Raw genomic sequence first — 14,019 nt, forward strand, 5'->3', positions numbered from 1 at the left:
GTAATTCAGATCTGTTATAGCTTTCTCTTTTCTCTTTGTTTCCTAGACACACATTTTCCTCTTTCATTTCTTTTAAGTTGTACTGTTTAGCTATCTTATATTACAAGTTTCCACCTTCCATTTGACATGGTCAGATGCACCCATAGACATTAAACTTGCTGCCCATCATGATGCTGGTCAATCAAAGCTTTCAATTAATGCTTTTTAGTAAGCCAAAAACAGTATAAGCTAAATTAGCAGCTTTGGTTGTATGTGTGACACATGCAGCATTCACAACTAAAAGTAAAGATGGTATCAATTTTGGCACATCTGGTATAAGAACAACAGAAAGCTTTTTAAAACAAGATTTCTTCTTGAATGAATTTGAAAGTCATTGCATTCAGAGATGCCTTTGGAACAATTTGTATCTCTTGTCAAATAGTGTGATGTCATCTCTACCCAATCATAACCTGTTTTGTGTGAGCAGAAGGTTGACTCTCCAGGGAAGTATCCAGTGAATGACAGTAGCATCCCATGCATGCTCTAAGCATTTTACTCCAAGCATGCACATAATATTCTATGCAAGCTAGAATCAGGCAAGCCAACATGCTGTTATTCACTTCCAACCATTTTGGATGAACATGCAATAAACTGGCACTCTTGAGATGACCAGAAATTATTAAGGAGCAAAATATCTATGGAGATTCTCAGTCATCCAGGTCATGGTTGTCCCAAAGGTTTTTTTTGGACTTCCTTTTTTTCTCTTTGAAGACATTTCACTTCTCATCCAAGAAGCTTCTTCAGCTCTGACTGGATGGTGGGAATGGAAGGATGTATATTCCTTGCAGACAGTTAGTCATTTGCATTCTTTTAACGAGTCATTGATACCACCTGGAGGCTTATCTGTGTCATCAGGGTCACCTGATTAGTGCAAATGGGTGTAGAGCAAGAGTGTCAAACTGCCGGCCCATGGGCCGGATGTGTCATGCTGAAACCACGCCCACCCCATTGCTGGCAATGGAAAAAAAGTCACAATATGTCGCGACACTTCATGTGACATTGAGAGTTTGACACCCCTGGTGTAGAGCCTTCTTAGAACTGTTGAAAGGACTGTGTTGTAGACTGGAGATAGATGATGTTGTATCCCTCCCCCTCTGTTGAGAGAGGGCTGTTCAATTTTGACATAGATGGCCTCTTTGATCCCTCTTTCAAACCATTGGTCCTCTCTGTCCAAAATATGGATTTTGCCGTCTTTGAAAGAGTGGCCTTTGTCTTTTATAATCTTTGCGTCTCTTTCATTTTCTCTTCTCCCACCCAAACTATTCTGCCTGATTTTATAAAATAACAATAAACAGGTCAGAAGGGCTCTAAAAGGTATTGCCTCATTAGATAAATGTGTGAGCATTTCAATAGGGAAAGCACATATTTTAGTAGTCCAGTCCTACAGTTGCTATGATAAGAGAAACAAAGCAGCAATTCAGAGCCTGGCGCCATCAGAAGCTAGAGGCCTGATTTCAGCTTTGGCTGATGGCCTTTGATGATTCACAATGGCTCTTTCTCCAAAAATGGCTGCACCCAGCCCCAGCCTAAACTGGAAACCTTCTAAACTGTAGAAATTTTTCTTATTGATGCATAAGTTGTACAATTTGCCATGTGGTGTAGGATTTTACTTCAGATGGCTTCCAAAATTGGATATAGGGAAAATATGACATGATAGCTAAATTAAGCTTTCAGGTCCTCAAATACTATATCCCTGAGTACAAAGATGCTGAGACAAATCATAACATTTGAACCACCAGAGCCTCTTAACAACTTAAGCTTGGTGGAAAAAATAGGTACTCAGTTTGATCTAGTGAGACAAATTTAAATGTGTTTCACATATTTATTTTTATTTTTAAACAATACAAATATATATGGCAATAAAATTATAAATTAAGATAAAAAGATGGGGAGGGAGAGAACAAGGTATGCAGGCGGTGAGGTGCAATCTGTTATTACTCCATCAACCACTGAGGCTCCATGCCAACTGGTTTTCAGACCCTTATGTAAGGTCAGAAGGGTGGGAGTAGATCATACCCCAAGGGTAAAATGTTCCAAAAGGCAGGAGCCATGGCAAAGAAGGCTCTTCTCTTGGATTCTGCCAGCTGAAATCCCTTGATTGATGGGATCTGCAGCATGCATCCTCTGCTGGCACAGGTGGGGCAGGCCCGTCCCATCAGGATGAGGCAGTTCCTCAGATAACCTGGACCCATGCCATGCAGGGCTTTATAGGTAATAACCAACACCTTGAATTGCACCTGGAAGCGAACCAGCAGCCAGTGTAGCTCACTGAACAGCAGTATAACGTAGGTCACTCTAGGAACTCCAAAGACTGTCTGTTCTACCGCACTCTGCACCAGTTATAGCTTCTGAATACTCTTCAAGGGTAGCCCCACGTAAAGCACATTGCAGTAGTCCAGACATGAGATGATCCAGGCTTGAATGACTGAGACAGGTCCTCCTGGTCCACTAGTGCAACTAGTGCACAGCATAAAGTTCTGCAAAGGCTCTCCTCGCCATGACTGGCATCTGCTCTTTGAGCAGGAGTTGCAAGTCTAGGAAAACATATAAAAACACAGATGCAAAAAAGGAGTTAAGGCATAAATTTGAGATACTATACTTTGAAGTTTTGTTTATTTAATATTTTTCAAATCGCTTCTGCTTTACAAATTGGTTCAGCCCACTAACCAACCACTTTAGTTCTATTTCACATGAAAGTATTTAAATACAGGGTCTATTTGCACATTTGGGCACTGTGAGCTAAGAGATCTTCGCCTGCTGTATAAGCAGTGTTTGAAACAAAGCATTGGTGTTAATTGAACAAGCTAATCTTGGTTGTAAAATAATAAGCTTGCATCAGTATACAAAGCCCTGAGTCCAAGTTGCCTACTGGACTGCCTCCTCTGTAATCTGTTCTCTTCTTTCCAGATTTTTTTCTCAGGCTCTTCTTACAGGTTCTTCCCAGCCCCACTTGATGCATCTAACATCAGTAGTGATTTCTGCGGCTTCCATGGTAAATGCCAGTGCTGTGGAACAAACTACTGTATTATTGAATTTCAGTCCTCTCCTGAAATTGTTTATGGGCTGTTATGAATTTTCTTGTTGTTCCAGCTCGCAACTCAAAGAAAAGGGAAGTGAAGCAGGAAGTGAAAACTTCCTTTGCAATGGCTGAGAAGACTGCAAAAATGATCTTTACAATATAGGTCAACCATCATGTGCTGCAAGCACAAACTGGGAGCCTACTGGCTGGGAGAGACTGGGTTTTTTATGTTGCGATAAAATGACCAATATACTGTACATTGACATCAGGGAGATATATGCACTTTCCTTTCAAGAGGGCAAAACAAAAAACCCTGCAGAAATCCAAAGTAAATAAACATCCAGATATTGGTTTACTTTATATATAAATTCTGATTCTGAGGAAAGTATTGTCCCTTGAAGTATTTATTTGTTTGGACACCTATGCTAAACCTGCTTTTCAATCTGCAGTTCTGATCCAATTGAACAGAGAATTTCAGAACTGAATTCTGGAATTTTTCCATTTCAGGAAAAAATATTCTAGGTTTTGGTTCTGCTTTTCTTTGATTCCCTGGTTAAAAATGATATGTCTATATTTTTCTACATAATTACTTCTTCTAATATATTTTTCCCTCATTTTTAATTCAGAAACTTTCAAGTCTTAATCAACTGTGGAACTTAAATAAAAATATGAATGAGTTTAAAAGTAGTTGAATGAATTTCAAAGGCAGAATTTCAGATATAATCTAAACTATCCAAAAGAAAATTATTTTTGTGAGTAAAGCAATGATGAATGTCCAAGATTTTCACATTCCACCTGATTACTGTCTCACTTCTTCTAAGCCTTTATTTATGCCCCAAAACTGGAAAAATGTTTTCATCCATCCATTTGCCTCTATTTCTCATTAATTCAGGATAAGTTGTCATTCTCTCTCCTGAATATCTAGAACAGTGGTTCTCAACCTGTGGGTCGGGACCCCATTTGGGGTCGAACGACCATTTCACGGGGGTCGCCAAACAAGGCTGTCTGCCATTTTCCCCCCTTTTCTTTGGTCACACCCCTGGGAGCCGGTGATGTATAAGTGGTTGGGGGTCACCACAACATGGGGAACTGTCTTATGGGGTCGTGGCATTAGAAAGGTTGAGAACCACTGATCTAGAATGTATTGATTTTATCTGTTCATAAAAATTCTGGTTTGTGAATCTATTCAATTAAATATATTTAGATTTCTGTAGAAAATATGTATTCAGAACTGAAAAATGGTATGGCTGAATGTGGATAGACTGAGCCATGATAGATGAGACACAGGGCAGAGGTTTAGCCCCATCTGGCACTGGACATAACAATAATACTTTGCCTTATTCTTCATAAGAAAGGATACCGTAACTCTCTGATAACACTGGACAGCAAAGACTTTGCTTCCCAAACACTTTTGGATATCTTACAGATTTTTGGCTGTAAACATGAAAGTAATCAGTAATTTAAACTATCATTTACTATCAGTTACTAATAGTAACTATCAGTTACTATTAAATAGAAATCTATTTTTGCAATTTCTTCTTATACAGGAAATCCTCGACTTATGAACAACAATTAAGCTCCAAATTTTCACTGCTAAGCAAGACAGTATGTAATTAAGTGAATGTTGCCCCATTTTCCACCTTTCTTGCCACAGTTAAATGAATCGCTGTAGTTGGTAAGTTAGTGACACAATTGTTAAGCGAATCTGGCTTCCCCATTCACTTTGCTTGTCAGAAGATTGCAAAAGGTGATCACATGACCTCCAGAATACTACAATCATCATAAATACATGTCAATTGCCAAGTTTGATCATGAGACATAGGGATGCTGCAATGGTCCTAAATACGAGAAATGGTCGTAAGTCACTTTTTTCCAGTGCCAGTGCAACTTCAAACAGTCATTAAATGAATGGCTGCAAGTTGAAGACAACCTGTATATATTTTAAGTTTACTAGTTTTTGCATGTGTGGTGCTTTATGTAATTCCTGCATGTCCAGGCATGCGCTCAGGGCAAATTGCGTAATGTTTGTAGAACTGGACGCTGATTGGAAAGGCTACAAAAGCAGTTTGCATGCACAGATGTTACTCATTTCATTAACATCAGTTTCAATGTATTTTTATGCGACCGTTTCAAGGTTTAGCATTGTCTATGTACAGTATATGTAATTTACATAACAAGTAAGTCAGTTTAGAATAGAGTAGAGTAGAGTAGAGTAGAGTAGAATAGAATAGAATAGAATAGAATAGAATAGAATAGAATAGAATAGAATAGAGCTGGAAGGGGCCTTGGAGGTCTTCTAGTCCAGTCCCCTGTTCAAGCAGGAGAACCTATACCATTTTAGACAAGTGACTGTCTAGTTTCTTCTTAAAAACCTCCAGTAATGGAGCGCCCACAATTTCTGAAGGCAAGCTGTTCCACTGGTCAATTGTCCTTACTGTTAGGAAGTTTCTCTTTAATTCCAGGTTGCTTCTCTCTTTGATCAGTTTCCAACCATTTTTTCTTGTCCTGCTCTCTGGTGCTTTGGAGAGTAGTTTGACGCCCTCTTCTTGTGGCAGCCCCTCAGATATTGGAATACTGCTAATACTGCCGAGATGGCGCAGCAGTTAGAGTGCAGTACTGCAGGCCACTTTAGCTGACTGTGTTCAGCAGGTCAGCGGTTCAAATCTCACCGGCTCAAGGTTGACTCAGCCTTCCATCCTTCCGGGGTAGGTAAAATGAGGACCCAGATTGTTGGGGGCAATGTAAATATATATATACATTGCTTACTGGTGTACACCGCTTAGAGAGTGCTTGCACTTAAAGCGGTATATAAGTCAAATAAATAAATAAATAAATAAATAAATAAATAAATAAATAAATGTCACCCCTGTTTCTTTTCTTTAGACTAGCCAAACCCAAGTCCTGCAGTCATTCTTCATATATTTTAGTCTCCAGGCCTTTGATCATTTTAGTTCCTCTTCTCTGAACTTTTTCCAAAGTCTCAACACCTTTTTTGTAGTATGGTGACCAAAATTGGTTGCAGTATTCCAGGTATGGTCTTACTAGGGTTTTATAAAATGGTACTAATACTTTGTGTGATCTTGATTCTATGCCTTTGTTTATACAACCCAGGATTGTATTAGCTTTTTTGGTTGCTGTGCACACTGCTGGCTCAATTGATCATCCACTAGGACTCCTTAGTGACAGCAGAAATATTTCACCAATGTTGGAACAGCCGTGATATATTCTGCTACATTTGTGAGAGTACATGCTTATGCCTCAAAATGCACCATGATTGGACTAAATATTTTCAAGGGCAATTATAATTATCAAAGTTTTTTTTTAAAAAAACATACTTTTATAACAATAAGACTGTTAAATTTTGCATTTTGTTCATTTACAAATTTTATATTTTAAAATTAAATGAAGCTTTAAGGAAAAAAAACCAGTATTTCTCTCCTATTCAACAAAATCAGAAATTACAAACCAAATGTAGTAAAAAAGCTCCCCCTAGTGTAGCAAAAAGAAAGAACAAAATTATATTATGCACCCAACAGGATACTGTAATCTTAACTACCGGTAGTTTTCAACAGAAAGATTTAAATATGCAGAAGAAGTTTACCCTAATCCTCCTTCCCTCCAGAAAGTGCTCAAAATGGGGATGTCCTGGTAACTGGCAGCCAGCATGTTGGCTACATTTTATGCAATATTTCTCCCCTTGTGATATTGTTTTATCTTTATATTTTAATTGTTTTAACTGGTTTTGTTAGACACTTATCAGGATTAAGAAAAAAGTTTAGCATCACACTTGTCCCTCATTTAGCCCCCAATAGCAGCAGCAAATCATGGTCTGTGCTTGACTAATACTCATTTCTATCCTGGCATTTTCTCATAATCATCTTCTTGGACATTTTCAACATGCAGCCAAGAATTGTTGTGCTATCATGTCTATTACTGCCTTTTTGCCTTGAAATCATCAAGAAACATATCTAGCAAGCTTTAAGAAATAAGATATTGTATTAAAATGCTTAAGCTTTCTTGAGCTGTAACTTACTTATTCAGATATTAATTCCAATGCTCTTCTGCTCTTCTAGAGTTTAAGGGGATTGCAGCCTAGGAGCTGGACCGGAAAATATATTATTTTATTAACGGACTTTGCTTAATAAGAGACATTTGCCAGAACTAATCTGAACTCTTAAAAATACCCAATCTTAGAAACTCAAGAAAATCTGTCTCAGAATCTTGGAGGTCAAACAAACAACTCATACCTGAATTATGTATGTCTCAACTAGTTACTTTTTTTTACAACAGATGAATACATATCGTGTTGAATCTTAATGTTCTGACATTGGATACATTTAGCCAAGTTTAAGATACTATAGGGCAGTGGTGGCAAACCTATGGCACGCGTGCCAGAGGCGGCACTCGGAGCCCTCTTTTTGGGCACACGTGCCGTTGTCCCAGCCTTGCCTCCCCCCACGACCCCCTCCTCACCAGCAGCCCCTCTGGAGGAGAATCACCCCTGAGCGTGGCCCACGTGAAGCAGTGCAGCCAAGGACATGGCAGCCAGGCAGCGTAGACAAGACTCTGCCCTCATGCCCCATTGCGCAGTTGATGCTGCAGGGTACAGGCAGAGGACATGGCTGCCATGGTGCTGCTGGGCTGCCTGGGCGATCTGCGGCAGGCCTTGGAGGCGGTGAATGGCCCTAAAGGCAGGCAGAGTGGGGTTGGGGCAGGGGGTGGAGCGGGGATGGGGCCAGTTTTTGGGCATTCGATCTCTAAAAGGTTCGCCATCACTGCTATAGGGCAGTGATGACGAACCTTTTAGAGACTGAGTACCCAAACTGCAACTCAAAACCCACTTATGTATCACTGAGTGTCGGGTGGGTGTAGCCCACTGGGTGGGCGTGGCTACGGTGGTCATGGCAGACTGGATGGGTGTGGCCAGGGTGGGCATGGCCATCACAATGTTCCTCCTGGGGAGGGATGCCTGTGGGGGCCGGGCAGGGTTGGGGGAGATCCAGGGGGTCTTTGGCAGGTGGGGCAGTGGGCAGGAGGCTCGTCCTGCAGGATGAGGTGAGGGGGGGCAGGGTGGGGATGCCATTGCCGTGGGGCAAGGCAAGGCGAGGCAGGGGCCGGAGCTGGTTGCAGACAAAAGGGGGCTCTGGTGAAGAGGAAGCGGCAGAGGAAGAGGGTTTAAGCAAGCTTAGAAACTGGAGTGGGGATTCCCCCCCCCCAAAACAAATATGCTTCGTGGGTAACCTCAAAGCACAACAGAAAAGACCAAAACCTGCTCCTAACCACCCAGCAGATGGGAGGGGAATAAAAACCAAACAGCCCCCCCCCCGCCAATCCTCAATAGAAATGCTCACAACAACGAAAGCCTTGGACAGGGGGAAAAGCATGGGCAGGCGGGCGTCTTGCTCAGCTGATGGCTTGAGGGGGAAGGCGGAGCTACACCTCCTCCCAAACACTGCCCTGTCACGAAAGTAGGATGAAAACTCCAAAAAACACTAAGGAAAAAAAGTTAAAACAGAAGAGTGTCTTGTGATTGTTTTCTTCCCCACTTCCTTCTAGCTACAGTTTAAATATGTAAAGACCACAAAAGAAAAAAACTTGGCTTTCTATCTTTTTAATTCAGAAGACAGGAACGGGAGGATTGGGGGGGGGGGTTGTTTGTTTCAAAGGAAGGGAAAGAGGGGCTGGGGGAGCACATCAGGTGAATGGCGATGGCACAAGGCTTCTGGTTATGCAGGGGGGTGTTGGGGGCGCATTCTCTTTAAAAGAGCAAAATGAGGCAAAAAGTAAAAATCCCCCACTCACTCCACCTCCCAAAAACACAATAACAGTGTCTTGGATTTTACAGGTTGTTGGAAAAGTATTCATTCATTTTGCCAGATACTAAAAATAATAGAAATCTGAAGCAGAACGTCTGTATTAGAAGATGCAACTGATATAAAATCTGGGCAAAGAATAGTCAATAAAGCATTCTTGGATGTCTATTTTATCTTTCCTAATAAGCCGTAACCAATTTCCTCACTTAATTTTGCAAAACCTGTGGATCCCATGCCATTCCACATACCTGCAAGAAAGCAGCTGCAATCCGAGTACTCTAACTCAGGGCTTTTCCAGTCACCTAGCAAGGTGTCAAAAACTTGATGACCCCCCCCCCAAAAGGGAAAAAAGTGATAAAGTACTGTAGTCCTCATCTTACAACAGTTTGTTTAGTGACTGTTTGAAGTGACAACGACATTTTAAAAAGTGACTTAAGACCATTTTTCACACTGTGGCGCATACCCACCCCTCGCTGCTGCCACGAGGCTGGGCAGTTAGTGTGCGAACGCTGCCTCATTGGGGCCTGCTGAGGCCAGCGAGCAACCAAGGCAGCTCCAGACACCCAGCCGCCCCCTCCTCCACTACATGGCTGACTGGCCTGACAATGGAGGGATCGTTGCTGACATCACTGCCATTCCCACCTTTGCCATTGCCTACATCGCTGCCATTTCTGCCATCGGTGCCACTATTGCCTGCATCGCTGACACCATTGCCACCATTGCCGCCATTGCCTGCATCGCTGCCGCCATTCCTGCCATTGCTGCCACTGCTCCACGAGGCTGGGCAGCCATTGAGTGAACGCTGCCTTGTTGGCCCTGCTGAGGCAGCTCCAGACACCCAGCCACCCCCTCCTCTGCTGCGTGGCTGGTTTCACTGCCACTGCCGCTATCACCGCCACCAAAATTAGTATGATATATTGACTTAAAAGTAAGGAAAATTGCAGCAGTGTTGATTTGGACTGTGCTGTGCTCTGAATTTGATTGGGAAGACATACTTCTGAATGTACCAAGAGCTAGAACAGGCACTTGCTTGCAATTTATTTAAATCACTAGGAATCAAATTTGATTTAAACAGTATTTTTTCTTTTATTCTGCCTAATAATTCTCTGGCATTTTCTCAGACATGAGATGTTATGAAGAAGGAAATGCAACAAGAAAATAATAATCAATGCATTCTTACTGTATCACATTTTTTATCAGACTGGAATTTTATATTGCATAAAATCTAGCAATTCATTTTAGCGTCATGAATTTCTCATGAAAATAGTTTACAAATGGATCTAAAAATATTCCTTGAGTTTATTTTCTTATAGATATCACCAATTCTATATGAACTCCTGGAGGTTTACAAAAAAATAATAATACCCATTAACAAATAAAATCACAATATTTACCATGTTAAGCAACCACACCCAATTTAAATGTATGATTCATTAAAATTAGTTAAAAACTTCTGTAGAGGAGCTTGGTATTTTACTGTCTTCCTGTGATGGAATGTAGTACAGTCCCAAGAGGGAGCTCAGCATGGAATCTTTGGCATGTAGAAAGAAAAGAGTGACAGGGTGGACCTTCCCTAATCTTTCATAAGGCATGTCTAATAATCATATAGATTTGTGCTTTAGTCTGGCAAGATTCCTGTCTATAGGCAAACAACAATAAACTGCTCTGGAGTAAATACTTGTGTCATTCTTGGTTCCTTGAATCAGACATTAATCTTTGTGTATGTGCTGTCTGCATCCCAGCAAGTTGTTGGTTTTCTCTTACAGGAGGAGCTATTCCATCTTCAGAGTTATTACTGAGCAGGCAGAATGCCAAATGGTTTCTAGACAAACAACACTTTCACCTTGCAGGTTTTAAACTTCAATTTGCTGCTTCATATCTAGACATCAGATCAAGACTTATACTATATACCCAGCTTGTCCTAAAGTGTTAATATATAACACTGGGTCATCATTTAAGAGAATTTTTTAAATAAAGCTAGTTATTAGGTTAAATTTGGTATATGACACCAGAGAAATTATCAAAAGTGTACAAAAGCATTTCAAACCAGAGTTGAAAATGTGACAAGCATGAGGGGACTTTTTTTTCAATAAATGTTTTATTTTGTTCACACATTTAAAATACAAATTCCAGAAAAGAGAGAGAAAAAATACAAGAACAAAGCAAAACTAAACAAGACATTAAAAAGTGCTTAAAAAATGCATACACATAGATTGCCACCTCTAGTGGAATACTGATAAATGTATTTCAAGGATAACAGTTCCTCCCCCCCTTGCAAAAAAGGCCCACAATTTATGAACTTTTATAGCTCTGTTTACCCAACCAATTTGACCTAGCATCAATCTACTATACATAAAAAAACAGTTAACGGGTAAAATCAACAGCAAACTTCAAAGTTCTCTGTTAACAATCTATTATTGTAATTAACTTGAAGAGATAATTAACTCAGAGATAATGATTGCAGTGGTTTATGGTAGATCAGAAGTCAATGACTTCTGATCTACCATAAACCATTGCAAACATTATCTCTGATCCAACCTGGATCAAATATCCTCGATTGATTCTTAATGATAAAACTTTTCTTAAAATTTTTATTGAGATCTTTCCCAAAAATTGCATCTCATCCGCTAAGCTCATAAATCTCTTGTAAATATCTCCCCAGCATTTGTTGTTCAAATAATTTTCCTACAAGTTGAAATGCAGCATTCCTTGACAATTGTTTTTTGATTGAATATAAGTCCATTCTCCAATCTCCATCAGTCTTTAGAAAGCCCAGTCCATCACTCATCAATTGTCATCTCTAAATCTTTTAGAAAAATAAAATCTCTAAGTCTTTTCCAATAAGCCTGCAATTCTCAAACCAAGCTCCTTCTTCAAATCTGCCAGCCACAAATTGGATTCCAATTCATTCAATTGTAAGTCTGGTTTAGCTACTGTTACTTGTATCTGAGAGCCATCTCTGGGTTTATTTAAAACCATTTTTAATTTATCAACATTTTATCTAGATTTTCAATTTGAACTTGTAAGTTGAAAAGCATTTTTTTCAAAGGCTTTCCAAAGGGCTTTAACAGTTGATCTGGCTCTTGCCTTAATATCTCTTTTTATAGACATTGTAAGGAATATATAATGTACAATATTTAGAATCCTTTATTTATTGTTTGCATTGTTAATATTTAATATTTTTAATATTGTCCAAATCTCTCTTATAGCTGAGCTTTCACAACAAAACATAAATAGTTCCTCTCAAGGGCAGGAGTAAATGTACTATAGCATAATAATCACAGAAAAAAATTGAGATAATATTTCCCACAATAAAAAATGAATAGTAAAAAGGAAAGTTCCCATCAGCGTTTAAAAGAAATAAGATCAGAGCTTTTAAAAACTAACAGAATACAAAATCCTTGTAGCAAAAATCTAGTGTAAATGTAAATCAAATCAGGTCACTTTCATTATGCAGGGGAAAATCCCCTCACCATCGTTTTCCATAGGTGAAAATGAAAGCCATTCACAACTCCAAAATAGAGCAGTAAAAAGATGCAAAAAATACACATTAAAATCCAGCAAGGTGTTAGAACAAATCTGCATTTAACTAGTTGATTAGTAGTTGAAAATGAAAGTCAAAGAGAAAAAAGTAAACTTCAAAATGTGCAGTTAAAACCAAGGCACACTTAAAAAATCCAAACAGTTGAAAGGAAAAATGACGCAATCCTCTGGCCACTCCCACAGAAAATTGGGTTGATTTGGATCATTCCTAATTGTTCCCGTTCAAACCTGGGAAGCCCGCAAAGGACCAATGTTGGTGGCAAAATCAGTTGTTTATTGGTAGGAGGAAAAAACTCATCCTGCTGCTCAGCACACCATTGTGCCTTGCAACAAAGCAAATAAATTTTTGATACAAATTCATTCAATGATGCAAAGCATTTTAAAGATTAACATTATGAAGAAATCAGAATTCTTTTTGCTGGGACTTATGGAAATTAGAAAAAAAAGTTGTGGTACATTGATTTTGTATATGGTAACTGCGGCAATACTATTATTATACACAACAGTGGAAAAATACTGAAACTCCCAGTGATAGAATGGATTGTGAAAATGTCAGAATTTGCAGAAATGACAAAACTGAAATGTTTGGTTGGAGAAAAAAATAACAATCACTTTTTAGAAACACTGAAAATCTTATATTAACTTTTTGCTGACAAGAATAAATAAAATGATTATATTTTGAAAATTAAGACATAGATTAAATAATAGGATGAAGGAACATATAACATCTAAAAGCAGGAAGGGATAATATTGTAATTATCTGTTAAGGTCAGAGGTCATCTATGTATTCCTTGCCTTTAGCCTTCTTTTTTTCTTTTTCTTTCTTTTCCTTCCTTTCTTCCTTCCTCCCTCTCCTCTCCTTTTCTTTTTCTTTCTTTCTTCTTTATTTCTGTCAAAAATGTATTTATAAATATTAAATAAATAGAGTGGTAATATAAAGCAGGGTATTATCCACATACTAATAATACCTCGCCTTAAATTTATCCTTATGGTTTCATACAAATACTAAAAGTCAAAAGGGAGAACAACAAACTCTGCAGTGCCACACATGTGAATAGCTGTCTGGACAATCTCTTTTCCACCCCTAATAACTTCTGTTGTCCACTAATTGTAACTGAATATCACAATCAGGGGAACCAAGACAGTTCTGCTGATGTCTGGATTCCAGCTGGGAAGAATCTATTTGCTTCATCCAATGTGCTCCCTATTTGTGGTTCTCTTTCAACAAACTTCTTTAAAAAAGAAAACTTGGAAACTCTCTACATTGGCTACAATAGGGGAGGTCCTCAGGAAGGGATGCACCTCTAGTTCCTTCAAGGGGCACACATAATAACTTCCTGTTATTTATATTGTAACTCCATGTTTTTGAAGAGACCAGATAGGACAGGAATGTAATCCACATGACAGATCATCCTATCTATTCCTTGGATTCAATAAGCTGAAATGAACCCTGATAACAACACAAGACCAATCGGTCTTCTGACCCCACCCACATGATGTCCAGCCAGAACAAATCTGAGTAAATTCAGCTGCAAAATCCCATCCCAAGATTTCACAGAGTCCTGCACAAAGATCCTTTTGCTTCTTGCCTCTCATAAGAGTGAA

The sequence above is a fragment of the Crotalus tigris genome, unplaced genomic scaffold, assembly GCF_016545835.1.
Source record: "Crotalus tigris isolate CLP2741 ecotype Arizona unplaced genomic scaffold, ASM1654583v1 scf7180000017765.3138416, whole genome shotgun sequence".
Lineage (NCBI taxonomy): Eukaryota > Metazoa > Chordata > Lepidosauria > Squamata > Viperidae > Crotalus > Crotalus tigris.